Genomic DNA, 15,769 nt, shown 5'->3' on the forward strand with positions numbered 1-15,769 from the left:
CCTAAACAGATGTCCTTATTTACACGAGCCTGTATTATTTAAGTTAGTCGCTTCCAGCTTCTGTCACCACGAGTATTTACGTTGAATGTCACGTTTAATACTCTAATAACTATAACCAACCACAGTTCCTCGGGGAAAAACTTTACAAGCGACCGCTGTGTAAGTGTAAGGCAAGTTTATGCAAGTCATAAAACAAGGCGCAGTTAATATTTAATCGGTTCTCCGTATAGGTTATGGGTCACTGGGTGAGTTTGTTGGGTCACGGATGTAATATTGCAGAAAATACGTGGAAACGCATATAGGTGAAGTGCATCGATATACCTGTTAGATTCTGCTTTGTATTTTATTGTTTTGACGTGCAAATTCATGGGAAACTATCAAATATTGAAGGTTGAGAATGAAAAGGCGTTTAAAGTAATACTAATTGTATTGCTATACATTTTTTTCATTCAGTTATTGTGAGTGTTAGACTTATTGGTGATGGTCTGGATTGCAAGCCACACAGACCATTAGGGAATAAATAATTCCCTATGAAAAAAGGGGTTGATTACAAAAATTCAATCTGCAGGCCACGTAACAAATTATCATCCAGCCACCAAATACATAAAACAGAGAACTCACCGAATATATCACTCGCATTGAGATTGGCAGCAATTCCTTATTCTCAAGGTTAATCTCCAAATTTGGCAGCGGACGGCAATCAGCACAATAAAACTTGCATTCGCACCATGTAATAATGATCTGTCACGACAAGCTCTCAAGAGAGTACAACTTTGAATAATTTGAATTAACACATTGTAATTCAAAAAGTACTGTCACTTTCTTGTGACAAAAAATTTGTCACTTACCTGCAGAATAAAATGTATACAATATCTGACCAGAGATGTCTATCCTGTCCACTATTTTTAATTTTAATTTTAAAATTTTAAGTCTACTGCTTCTCCACTTATTAAAGGAATTTTCATAGCGGACGCGAAGTAAATTAAAGTTATTTTGGAAACAACCTTTTATTTTATCTTTTTTTTAAGGTTATACCCACCAATGTAATATATCATTGAATAAGAAAATAATAATTAAAAAAAATCTAAACAAAACATGTAACAAAACAAGACACAGAAAATGAAAAGATAGCGGTCACACCTAGGAATCGAACCCAGGATCTCTTGTCTTACCTGGACAGCGTCTTAACCAGTCAAACATTGGGACCTAATTATTTAACATCAACCTTAAAAAAGTCGATCGTGAATATTAATTTAGACTTTTATAAAAAGGCCATTTAAATAAATATTGGATATGTTTATCCGAGACACTATTTAGGTTACAAACGATATACAAAAAATATAGAAAAAATTAGTTGCAAGATAATATTGTTAATTCCGTATTTGAAATATGAGATCGACAAATATGACTTTTAATGATTAGGTCCCAATGGTCGAGTGGTTTAAGACGCCTGGCCCGGTAAGACAAGAAATCATGGGTTCAATTCCTAGTGGTTCCCGTTATCTTTTTATTTTTTCTGTATTTAGTTCTGTTTCATATTTGGCTTAGATTAATTAGTATTATCTTCTCTTCAATGATATATTATTTATGTACCTACACAAGACAATAGAAAAAAAAATAGTTCAATGTTGATGAAAGAAATAAAGATGAAACAAAAACAAAAGTTTTGATATGCAGTGCCCTCGTTAAAATATGCACTGCTTAAATGTTTTTAATATAGGTTTATTCTTCAACAGAGGCATATTAAAACATCAGCTAACAAAGCATTAGAGTTACCAATAGTGTGAAATCTATTTATAACGGAATTTCAGTCTAAAACCGTAGTTTAATTGTCACAATAATACATGCTGTTTCAAGTTTTGTTGGCAGGTTTTTTGATAAGGCTTTAGCCGTGTTACGTGACTAAATGTTAACAGTTATTACTTTTTATTTTACATCTGAAATACCCCAATATAATATTTATAACTGAAATACTTCTTTTATATTCCTATTAAATAGTTATATAATATGTCTTATATCTATGTATCGGTTCGACCGTAGAAAGGTGTCGTTAACGGGTTATGTTACTTTCTTTAGAAATCCTCCGTGAAAACATCTTCAGGATTGTTATCTCAATTAATTTGCTCCGAATGATTTATCAAATTGTATTTTTTTCTTTCATGCTGTGTCCGCTACATTATTTGTAGAAAGATTTATTTGAGATGACATTTATCCAATAATTTTATTCTTCAACAAAATATTCTTCAAAATTGGATAAATGTTTTAGAATAGTAAACTAACCGTAAATCCATACAAATTTTTGACCTCTTTCTCGAACTTCCCAGTATTTTTATAACAACAAAATCAATTTTTTAACGCTTTAAAATACCTGATAATAATAAAAATGTTTAATTTTTTTTTTTTAGAATTAATGTGAAAGTTTTATTTGGCGTTATTTAAAAAATTTCATTTGATATATTTTTTTGGTAGTTTCCAAAAAGCTGTGTAGAGGGATGTTTTAATGAGAGGAAATTCTGAAATGATAAAGGTATAAGGGGGTAGGAATATTGAGGGACGGACTAGTGGACAGAAGTGACGGCCGTACGAATCCATCCTACCACAATGCAAGACGATGGCGATGGGTCGAGAGAGTCCAACTGAAGAAGTCAAAAAGGTGTTCTATTCCATCATTTCAAATTATGAATAGAGGGAATGCTAATTTAAGTGTTGATTTTATTTAAACGAGCCAATTATAAAACTATATGACAAATTGGAGTCGAGTTCAGACTTAGAAGAAATGAGATAGAAGAGAGAATTTATGTATAGAAAGGGACAACCGAAAAATATGTGAAATAAAGTTTCCACTTATAGATAGCTGAAAGTATCATCTGGGGAGTTAAGAACATGAATTTTAAAAGTATGAGAGGATGTTTATTATTTTAAAGCGTCCAATTTTCAAAGGTACTGCTCCACAGAAAACTGACTTCCGTAAATCTGATGAAAAAATTGTTTAGTTACAAACTTTACAAAATTATACCTAAATGATATTTATGTAATGAATATCTTAGACTTTCAGATGGTACTAGAAAAATAAACAAATAAATAAAAGAATTCACAAGGGCCAAATTGAATCTGAAGTAAACACAGATTTCTCGTACGTCAATCATATATTATATATAAACCCAATCTAGTCTTATGTAAAAATTATGTGTTAGTAGATTAAGCAGATATGTCATTGCTCTTTCTATAAGTACTTACGCTTGAATTATGCTACGGGCTAGAAATACCTTGAAATTTTTAAAGAGATTCCCAAGGGAACCCAAAACCCATTGTCTGGTGGAGAAGACAAAGGAATAAAGTGACATTTTATAATACCCAGTTAACTCGTTTGCAAAGCGGATTATGGTTCCTTCCACAAATATTTTTGCATGGACCAGAAAGCCTTAAGTCTACATTAGAAATCCAAAAAACTCTCGATTTTTGATATTTTTAACACCACCATCTTAATATATACGATTTTATTTTTTATTTTAAATAAATGTAAAATAATTAAAAGTTCGTTGTTATGTACAAAGCTTTCAGTTCATTTAAAAATATAATGTTCAGCCTCAAAGTAATTGCTTCTTACAAAAAATTAAATTAAAAGCTGGTAATGAAATGGAAAAAAAGTTGAGTGAATTGAAGTTTTTCCGTTTTGTGATTTTTCCACTTCATTTTATAAAACTATATTTTAATTTGTGATTTCGTGCAAAATTTTCATCAGCTAAGAGACAGTGGAACTAGAGCATATAATTGTTGCAAAATCCTTTCGTCTTCAAGCTTAAACTTTCTAATAAAACTGTGTTTTTCTGAAGTGACTTGCCAGGTAAGTTTGTAATATGTATCTGATTAAAAATAATTAGATTTAGCTTAGGAAGTGATTTTTGTACTGCCCCTTTCAGGTGATTAAAAAAACAGCCTCATACAAATTGTTATGTAATATAGATAATAATAACAAATTGATATACGGCATATTGCCGGGCTACGAACAAATTCTATCGACTATCCAATCGATGGAGCCTATGAAACGCATAACTTTGCGTTTGGTGGGTTCACCACTATATGTAGATGCGATTTTCAGTGGGGTGAATGAACGATATTGGTGATATTTTATTCGTGATTTCATATTGATAAAAGTTGAAGGTCCATTTCCTTTGTTCCAACTACGACTGTGTATGATATACGATAGCATCCCAATTTTACTGTTTTAGAAGAATGAGACAAGACAAAATTCCAAGGTAAAATTATTCTACTAAAAGCGAACATGCTGACGCAGGTTAAATAAGTATAAAATTGAATATAAGATACCTCAGACGAGGGATATAAAACGTTTGGTTACTTTGAACGAATAAAATAGATTATTTTCGATTAAGAATAGTTCAATTTAAAGGTAAGCAATTTGTGGACGTTGACTTTAACGATTTTGAAGAGTAACTACTTACAAATACGTGCTTAAATTTTATGAACAGGTCTTAATGGAAAATAATTTGCTTTGAGGTTGTTTCCAAATATTTTTGTACTATTTGTCAAGTTTCTAAGGCTTTTTATAAATATTTTTAATAGATTTTAAACTTTTTTTTTGGTAACTTAATGAATTGAAATCACTTGTTTGGAAAGCTTTTACTAGTTTACGAGTATATAATTGGAATATATTTTACAACTATAGAACTCTACGATCACGGACAAAAGCGCGTGTCCTCAATATGTTAACGATAATACGATATTAGTATTCAAACATAAGATTATTACACAACACCTTTTACTCAATATAATCTATATAACGTGAGGTTTATTTATATTATTCTAGCTGACGTGTACCTGGCGTTGCTTAACTTTTCTCTAATTTTAGTAAATATAATATCCATATATTATATACAAACCTTGATAATGATAAATGATAGCGAAAATCCAATCAAACTCCGTTGCATAGTTTAGAAAAACTAAGCGCACAAATAGAGAGACGCGGATAGTGACTTTGTTTTATACTATTTAGAGAAGAGATTATTAGTTGATTTTGTTGCAATGCGCATTGTTTTCAATTTGAAGATTTGATGAATTAATTTTAAAAAAATGCATGCAATAAACCGCAATGAAAAAACGAAATCAAATTATGTATTGAATTAATTATCCATAAAAACTCGAATAGTTAAAATAATCTATATTATGAAAAGAGTTGACCTTTTCGATATTGGAAACCAAATTGTATTATTGGTATTCTGCTACAAATAAAAAAAGCGTTTGTGCATATAGAAAAAAAATAAAGAATATAAAATTAAAGTAAAGAAATTATAAAATATTTGCTCAGGCCTGTGATAAATCACGGGATATTATAATTGTAGGATTTGTGGAGCAGTAAATATTTATAAAAAAAAAATTTCCTTATTGCTTTTGAAAAGAAGAAATTAACATTTCGAATGTTATAAGTGAGCTTGTAAAAATACAACACTTATGTATTTAACATCCGCCAAACAAACGTATCAAATAAAGAATCATAAAAAATACGACATTTATGTATCTATCATCCGTCAAACAAACGTATCAAATAAAGAATCATAAAATATACGATATTTATGTATCTATCATCCGTCAAACAAACGTATCAAATAAAGAATCATAAAAATACGACATTTATTTATTTATCATCCGTCAAACAAACGTATCAAATAAAGAATCATAAAATATACGATATTTATGTATCTATCATCCGTCAAACAAACGTATCAAATAAAGAATCATAAAAAATACGACATTTATTTATTTATTTATTTATTTATTACACGCCCTAGTGGGATTTTCTTTAAAAAAAAATAAAGCATTTTGTATCAGAGTAAATACTTAAAAATTAATACAATAAAGAAAAATGTAAACATAATGACAAAAATGAATCCTCACGCATATAATTGAATTTAAAAGATTCAACAAAACAAAAATAGTAGAAGCGGAGAAGTTATTTGGGTACATAGGTCTATTTGTGTTTAGAAGAATAAAAGTGATAGAATATACAATCTATCGCCCGCCAAATAAACGTATAAAATAAAGAATCTTAAAAAATACGACATTTATGTATCTATCATCCGTCAAACAAACGTATCAAATAAAGAATCATAAAAATACGACATTTATGAATCTATTATACGCCAAACAACGTATCAAATAAAGAATCATAAAAAATACGGTACGGTGCGGTACAATGCGGTACGGTGCGGTACAGTGCGGTACGGTGCGGTACGGTGCTGTACGGTGCAGTGCGGTGCGGTACGGTACGGTATATCAAGCAGGTGAGTACGTGTTTTTACAGTACTGGGCAAAGATAATCACTTCTATACAGGGTGTATCGGCACTAACCCGACAAACTTTAACCAGGTATTCCTTGGCACATTTGGAGTAAAAAATGTTATGGGCACTTTGCTGTCCGGTAGCATTTTTTTTTTCAATAAAACAAAAAAAAACAAAAAAAATTCCACACTACCTCACTGTCATTGGCATTGCGTTTCGTGTTCAACAGCTGTTATAAGCAAGTATGTCAAAAAGCGTCTTCGCTCTTTCGCACACACTAAATAATAATAGTTAAAAATGAGACGAATGGTGCCGTGCCATTTCGTTGTGATTGTAAAAGTGCGCCAATATAGGTACACACGTGCATTATTCAACGGAATTCGAATAAAATATTTGCCAGATGGGTTTTCAAACTTTGACAAAGGATAAAACAGTGGTGACATGTGGTGAAAATATGAATAGTAAATTTTTTATTAAAAAAAAACGTTACCGGACAGCAAAGTACACATAAGATTTTTTACTCCAAATATGTTAAGGAATAGCTGGTTAAAGTTTGTCGGGTACGTGCCGATACACCCTGTATATTTCCTCCATGGTACGTACCGACAGCCGAAATCAGTTTTTATAACTTAGTAAAATTTTGTAAAGTACGATATCAGATATCACAATCATGTTGTTTAGGTTCTAGTACCTTATACGTAAATACTTTGGTACTTTGACAGGCTTTAAAACTGACAAATTTTGACGAAAATTGTGATTTTAAAGAGTATCACGTTCGCAGTAAACTCATCTCCGTGCCTAATGCAACAACTGGCGAAATTATCTGTTAAAAAGAGCTTAACTTATCAGGCCTCAGACATATTCTGTCAGATGGTCAGAGTATTTCCGCATTGCAATAACATTGAAATAACTGTAATATTTCTCAACATATCCAAAAAATAAAAACTGTTTTTGAAAGGAGATAAAATATGCTCTCATATTTTTTTATTAAAAATTAACATATAATTTTTAAAATATTTAAATTTAGAATAAAACATTTTAAAAAATTTACATGATTTTTTTTTTGTAACTAAAATTATTTAAGACGAAAAAATATTCACTTATTTTACTAGATAAATGTGTTACAAACTTCTTCGTGACCTCATTTTTATCGTCGTTTTATTTTAAAATATTTAATAAAAAAATCACGAAGTCTCATAAGTTTTTTCAAATTGCGGTCGGTACTTTGGTTTCATAAAGCTTCAGATTTTAATTATTCTGTGATTAACTTCTAAATTTGAATGTATAGCGTGGTATTTTTTATTTTTATTTTTAACACCGTTTAGATAATATTTCTCACCGCAACAGAAATGAGTTGTTCCAATAAGCGAACATATTAGCGTGAAGGGTTAAAACGTTTTTCACAACCTGCCCTGAAACAATGATAGATAAAATTAGTATTCGCGGCATGTGACATTTTCGCCACACATCGCGTCACCGTCACATATTTTCGAATCCATAAAAACGTCTCCCCTCGTATGCTAATTGAAAACGGATTTTCCACCAGCTAAAGGGCGGCTTTGCTTCCCAATGTAATCATTTGGTCATTCGGGTGCTTTACGCGGCAAGCCGATTATGACGCTGAGAATTATTTAAATGTTTATCATCAGGTTTTGTAAACAACAGTTCTGATTTTCTGTAAGTTAAATAAATTGTTTAATTGTTCACCTTGGCACCTAATAGTTCCGGTCTAGATTCTTAGTAATATTATGATTTCCTGTGCCTTTTTTCAATTTTATTTTACAAAAATTTACCTTTGCCGTTGTACGAAAACTGATGAAAGCATAACATACTGTCAAATATAACAAAATAAATTTTGTTAGCTCTGTTAGTGTTTGTACTTCACTTGGCAATAGGCACAACATAAATAATACAATACCTATGTTACGACGTCAGTTATCAAAGAACAAAATCTTGGGAATATATATTTGAGATTTTCACGCCCACAAATATTAAAGTGATTTGTTTTTGGGGTATTATGCCGTGTTGCGCTACTTCCTTCTTTAGCCAACGTTTTGGACAGCATTTCAGTGTCCATCATCAGGGCAGATGTGTCTGAAACGTTGGTTAAAGTGCAATGATGGAGGTAGCGCAACACGGCTTAATACCCCAAAAACAAATCACTATAATTAGGAATATATAATTTAATAATACTGTTAAGTTGAAAACCTTTGCTGATACTAAACCAGCAAGAGCTCTGTTTCACGCAGAGTAGAGTTTAAACTATTAACTTGAAAACCTTTGCAGAAACTTAACCAGCAAAAGCTCTTGTTACACGCAGAGCAAAGTTTAAAATATTAGATTGAAAACCTTTACAGATACTAAACCAGCAAAAACTCTGGTACGCGTAGAGTTGAGTTTTAAAAATGTAGTATATACACGTATAATTATCGAGCCATAAATGACTGATAATGTACTCTTCTTTAGAAAAATCAGAAAAGGATACGGTCGCATATAGGACTTGAACCCAGGACCAGGTCCTATATTTTTTATGTTTCAAATTTCGTTTCCATTGGCTTCAAAAGTTACATATTTCAAGTTGAGGATTAACTCATTAAGTTGTTATTACAAAAATATATAAAAATATTTTTTTGTACAATTCTGTTACATGGAACAGCTTACACCTAGAGAGGTAGGTAATTTAAAGCATACAATTAAATTATAAAGAAAATCAATTAAGGTACCTAATAATATTGTAAAACTTATATTTCACTAAACGCCGATTTATCGGCACTGAACTGAAATAATTACATATGTCAAAAAAACTGTTTTTAACTCTCATTTCTATCATGAGATTCGTTACCTAAGATTTATTTTAATACGTTTATTTGAATTTCACATTTGTTTTCGGTAATTAATGATTGTAAATCCTTGCAAATTCGAAATTCACCCACTTCCCGACATCCGATCGAGCTGAAACTCAGCAGATAGACACGTTGTATCACATTCACACACTCGGACATATACGCATATCGAAATAAAGTTTGTACAACCCTATCGGTATTTGGCGAAGTTGTTAGCGCTGTTGACTCCAGTCCTGGGAAAGAACAAGTTTTAAAACATTTAAAAATAGACTTTTTTCGTTAAAAAACAATTTGGTTTTTGCGTGTTGATATATTATTTTTTTTAAATAATATCAGACACCATTTCGCTTCATTATATTTTATTATGTTGAGTAAAATATGAAATTTAGAAAAAAATGTTAAAACTGTCAAAAGTGGTCAGTAATTAAAAATGTTTTCTATTTTTACACCTACTTACTTACGACCAAATCAATTTCATTTGAAATTTTTAATTTAAAAAAAAAACAGATTTAAAAATAATACTTACGTAGGAAATCAAAAAAACAAATAAACTAACAAACACAGCAAATGACCAATATTGTATTAAATATTACATTTTAATTCGAAGCGAATTTGTGAACCAGAGTTCATTAACCCACAGATCACGGAAATTTGAATTTTCGGTGATGATTGTATACATTTACTCGTATTTCAATTATACCTTAATTGAACAAAAGGATTGTAAACTGTAGATGAGTGAAAACTGGTTATCATTTATCGATAATAAAATGTAATTTGCCAATATGTGCAATGACTCAAGTAGATTAAATTTTTCTATTTTTGTTCCAAACGCGCCCCGTCTATTCCATTGGTTACACTTGATGGCATTGATATTATCACGGCTATTAAATATTTACAAAGTTTGGAGTTATTTAGTTAATTATTAGGTAAAATTTTCTATCCTGGTTACAAGTTCTATTCGTACCGTGGCCTATAATAATGTTTCCTGTTGAAATATTCTCAGAAAAAATGTCCGCAGTTAAAATGTTCCCTTCCAAAATGTGTTAGTTGCACCGTCGCGTCGATTAGGTTAGGATAGATTAGGTCAGAGCTCACTGACTGCGTCAATATACTGACATATTACCTGTTTCTAATTGGGAAAATTTTGGCTAGGAACATTATAAATGGAAAAATTTTACCGGAAACATTTTTACTGGTAATATTTTAACAAGAAATATTATAACCTAGAACTTATTCGCACCAAGGGGAGATCCAGAGCTGCTCGATATATATTATAACACAAGTCTAAGATTACATATAGCTCGGACTTGAGCCGTTATTCTCTTACGCCAACCCTTAAGTAGCGATGGGGCTTTTAGGATTCCCACAAAGGGACCACCAGTGCGGCGACAGTTGACACGGAAATAATGATTAATTGAATGGCTCAAATTATTATCATCGACAACTGAGGACTTGTGTTTGAAATATGTCAAGTTACGTGTCAACCGAAGACTTGAAATAATAATACATGATGAGTTATGTGACAGTTCCTCACTTGCATTGCAAATATGATGAGTTATTTGTTTTAATGATGTTCGAAATGATGACAGTGATAGATATTGATGAAATTATTAATTTGCAAAAGGTAAAGATGTACATCGTTAAACATAAGATTTGGATTTGAATTTGTAGGCGAATTCTCAAAATACCCAACACAAATAAGTATATTAATGTACGTACAGGTATGTCATCGAATCAAAAATACAAATTAATTATTATACTATTGTTGGTATACTATAGGTAATAACTAAGTGGTTATTCAATCTATACATGGGGAATTGTATGCACGAATTGAAAGAGGTGGGATTGGGCGCGAGTTTGAGTAATCTGAAAGTATGTTTCCTGTTGTATGCTGATGATGCGGTGCTGATTGCTAATAGTATGGATTATCTACAGTCTCTCGTGTCTAGGATGAACGAAGAATGAGTTAAGATGAATGTAAGTCTAAAGTCATGGTGTCTGAAAGAGAGAGTACGAAAACAGTGTGCAATATAGTTGTGAATGAGGAATACTTTGAGCAGGTGGATGAGTTTGTGTATTGTATAGGAAGTACGATTATGAGAGATGGTAAGGCCGACAAAGATATTGAAAGAAGGGTAAATGCAGGTAACTCCATTAATGGAGGACTGAACGCAGTTGGCGCTAACAAAAAATTGTCCAAAGAAGCAAAGTTAGCAGTCCACTGATCCAATTATATTATTTTACTGTCACGCTTAACTTATATAATTTACTTTCAGCAGAGGAAAATTTGCAAATGTCATAAATTACTATCTGTATTATTAGTAAGATTGATAGTTGGATGCAATAAATTTTATAACTTATACGAACCAAATATACTGTAGGTAATTATCGATCTCATTTTCACAATCATATTTATCTCCCGAGGCAATTTGACTATACATGTACTAATACCATTACATGTAAGATTATATGTTGTTGAATTTTATATTTAAAAACACTTTAGATGATTATGATGACAGCCGAAAGGTATTTCAAAATTTAGGACTCCAAAATGGCTGTAAAAAATAAGAAGGCTTCTTGGGGATGAAACAACACATAAAAGGCTATATCTCGGAAACGAAGCCCTAATGAGAAATTCAGCAAACAGTTTTCGCATAAATTTGCCCACCCACATTTAAATGCATCCCTTTCAAATAATAGAATCATATTCTGTTCCTAATTAGACGAAATAATATATGGTATCATATATCACGTTCGCCAGGGAAAATTTCTTACTGTTGAAGCTTTTACTTTGTGATGATAATATTCTTAGGCAGCAGATTTTGAGTAGGTAGACTAATATATTTTTTAATTTTAATGTAAGCATCACACGTTGATAAATAAATTTTTTTTGAGTGAGTAGATTACCCATATCCTAAAATAAATTAATATTTCTAAGAATCTTAAACATTCCAAAAACGTTTATAACATCTAAATCAAACGCATGGTTGTTTTTCACCTTCACTGTGCATATATTTTAATAACTTACTCTTATTTTGGCTTTATCTGTGACTATCTTTTTAAATTAAAAAAGGCGTTCATACCGAATCTTCAGAAAAGTGTTTTCCAGTTTCAGTTTTTTGGAGAATACGTGAAACTTTCTACAAGTTCAAGCCAAAATTAAGAGATAATCTTGTATAGAAGATTACTGATTGTATAATGTACTTCTATACTGTTGCTCTACGCGCTAAAAACCGTTTAACTAAATTAGTAATAATTTTCATGTATTTATTTATAAATACTTTCGAATTAATATTTGGTCTTTGCTCAAGAAAAACATAACTGATTGTAATTCGTGTGATACAATCTCTGCTGTTGTACATTATTCATGTAACAAAACATGCAGATATTCTTCAAACAAATCACAAATGTTAATTCTTTTAGTAAATCTTTGCAAGAGCAGTTAATCAAAAATTACTACATCAAATCTTTCTCAAAAAATATTTTCTTCTAAAGGTGCAAATAAGATTTCGTTAAAACCCCATCAGAAGCCTTATTTAACACAATATCTCAGGTTTTATCCGCTGAGTCACAAACATTTCAGCTTTAGTGACAAGAGTTTTTAAAATAATTGCGTTATTAAGTCCATTATGGCTAGGATATGGAGGATATATGGACCATTACTATCAGCACAAAATTCCATATCTTCTTGATAAAGAGTGTGTAAGAGCCTTATTCTGAGATAAACTATAATGGAGTAGTCCTTGATGTGATTTTTCATTACATGGAGAATACTGATGGGTTTTTAAAAATATAAATTGTAAAAAAACAATACGTAAATAACCCGATTCAATTAACGGAAGAATTTTAGAATCGCTGGATACTCTCAATAAGAATACGAAGAACATGAAAAAAAAACCAAAACAGTCAAAACACATACAATTTTGAAACATTTATTTATTGACAAAAATGGAACTTTAATGCATTTTTTACATTTAAACCCGGCAATTTGCCGTAATTGTTGAATCGAATTGTTATTTTAAACAAATAGGTACTCGGGTACTCTGAAAGACTACCCAATTCACATTTATCTATGAGGATTATGAAAGATTATAAAATTTAATAACATTAACTAGATAAATTATTATGTGTAGATAGGTGACGGAATTACCGATATATTTTTGCAGTGGAAATAATCCTCGATGAAAAGGTCCTAACATACAGATGGTTTTTTTTTACTACGGTGCAACGTTCAATACTATATTATTTCGATATATAGCAATTACAAGACCCTTTATTCTTAAAAACTCAAGTAGGTAAACTCCCTGCACGAAAAATTAAATCAAATTAAGCACAAATACATTTGTCGAAGATTCAATATCCTTATTTTTCTTAAATGCATTGTCTGTTTATGATTTTCCTTTTATTTACTTAGTATAACAATGCTTTCATGATATAACTTATTTTTTCTGTAAAATTGACGTCTTCATCTTATTACCAGAAATAAATATTCCATTAAAAGAAAAATCGTCCAGAAAATGTTATTTTTCCAAAAATGTTATTTTTTCAACCTGTTAACCTTTTCCAACATAATTAAAAATATATTTCATAATAAATATACAAATAGTAAAAATGTAAATACCTTGATAATGTCACAATAACAATATTTTCCAAAATTTGACAGTTGCACAAAAATCAATAACAATTAAATAAATCCACTTTGATCCAGAAAACCACCCACGTAAAGCAATAGCAATACAAAACAAACTCAAAAAATCAATTTTACTAATATATGAAATGTAAATATGTTAAGAATTCACCACCTTGATGGGTATTTTGTTTAGAAAATAAAACAAAAGGCGCGGAAGATGATAATTTCAAAAAATTACGCGCGGAAAATTTCGAAATCGGAATCGCGCGCGCTTTATTTGCGCGTCGCCGGAACACTGTTGCTGCCCGCGCCCGGGATGCGAGTAACAAGTGATGTCCCCTCCCCCGCAGCTACCTTCCCTTCCGCCCCTCGGCCAATACCGCCCCCCGCCACCCGGCCACCGCCCCTGCACGCCGAACCCCACACAACCCCTCGCGGCGCCCGCACCCCGCCACCGCCCGGGGAGGGTCCTGCCATTCACTACTATTACGGGCTCTCGGTGGGGTAGGAATGCCTTCTGTCGCAGCAACAACTCCGCTCACTGGTAACTTCACTACTTTTGCAGCAGTAACTGAAGAAGATGTCGTACGTGCTGTGAAGTCTTGCCCAAACAAGCAATGCGCTCAAGACCCCATACCGACCTGGCTCTTAAAGAAATGTCTCCCGGATATAGCACCTGTAATTACCGAAATTATCCGGAAGTCTCTTGTAAATTCACTTGTACCGGGATCACTTAAAAAATCAATTATAACTCCAATACTAAAAAAACAAAATCTTAATACTGATAATACAGATAATTACAGGCCAATATCCAACCTACCATTCCTATCAAAACTGCTTGAGAAAATCGTTGCCAAACAATTAGTGGGGTACTTGAACTCCGCTGGTCTGTTTGCCAAAAATCAATCCGCTTATCGACGGTTTCATTCAACGGAAACTGTTCTTTTGCGGGTTGTTTCAGACTTGATCATCGGGATGGAAGCAGGTAAGTTGGGTTTGATATCTGTTCTTGACATGAGTGCGGCATTTGACACAGTAGATCATAGTATTTTACTAAATGTGCTTGAAACCGAATTTGGCGTTCGAGGTGATGCACTCCAATGGATGACATCGTACCTGTCTGGACGAGTAGCCTCAGTAACTTTCAATAAATGTACATCACCTGAAACTCCCATAGAATTTGGAGTTCCCCAGGGTTCTGTCCTAGGCCCCATTCTCTTCATTCTCTATACGAATTGTCTTGAACGACTAATTCACTCAGCTGGCTTTGAATCACAAGGCTACGCAGATGATCGTTTGATTTTCAAGTTTTGTTCTCCGGACGAAAAAGACGTCCTTAAAAACCAGGTGGTTAGCCTCATTAACACAATCTCAAGTTGGATGTCTGTCAATAAACTTAAACTAAATCCCACAAAGACAGAATTTATGTGGATAGCTTCCCCTGGAAGGCAAGCTCTCCTTGACTTCAGTCCAATCCGTATTCAGGATACGGATATAATCCCTTCTGCAGAAATAAAATTTCTAGGTTTCACTATGGACAATATTCTTTCTCTTGAATCGCAAATTTCAAAAGCTGTGAGTTCTGGTTTTTTCCATTTAAGGCAGATAAAATCAATCAGGAGATGCCTTCCCTCTGATGGAGCAAAGTCACTCATAAATTCGTTCGTCGTCTCACGTATGGACTATTGCAATAGTGCATATGCCGGCCTACCTCAGAAACAAATCAATAGAATCCAGTCAGTTTTTAATGCTGCGGCAAGAATGATTTTTGGTGAATCTAAGTATTGCCGTATAACCCCACTTCTAAGGGATCGCCTTCACTGGCTTCGATGCCCTGAAAGAATAGAGTTTAAGATCTGCTTAATGACCTTCAAAGCATTGCAAGGAATGGCGCCAGCATATATATCGGAACTATGTATCCGACAAAACTTAAGCAATAGACAGCTTACTCTAAGGTCAGCAGATCTAGATATTAGTAATCGTCTAATCGAACTTTCTAGGT

The 15,769-nt window shown here is 32.3% G+C and overlaps 1 protein-coding gene across 1 annotated transcript in view; it reads right to left on the minus strand.

Moving 5' to 3' along the window:
• The window catches only part of Fife (regulating synaptic membrane exocytosis protein fife), a 399,632-nt gene extending 385,690 nt beyond the window's left edge, over positions 1 to 13,942 (minus strand). Inside the window, exon 1 of the mRNA XM_089633979.1 lies at positions 13,759 to 13,942. The gene's annotated coding sequence lies outside the window, so the exon portion shown is untranslated. The remainder of the gene's footprint in view (positions 1 to 13,758) is intronic.
• Positions 13,943 to 15,769: the final 1,827 nt, after the last annotated feature.

Source organism: Hesperophylax consimilis, chromosome 7 (assembly GCF_061612785.1).
Source record: "Hesperophylax consimilis isolate HC1 chromosome 7, BYU_Hcon_1.0, whole genome shotgun sequence".
Classification (NCBI taxonomy): Eukaryota; Metazoa; Arthropoda; class Insecta; order Trichoptera; family Limnephilidae; genus Hesperophylax; species Hesperophylax consimilis.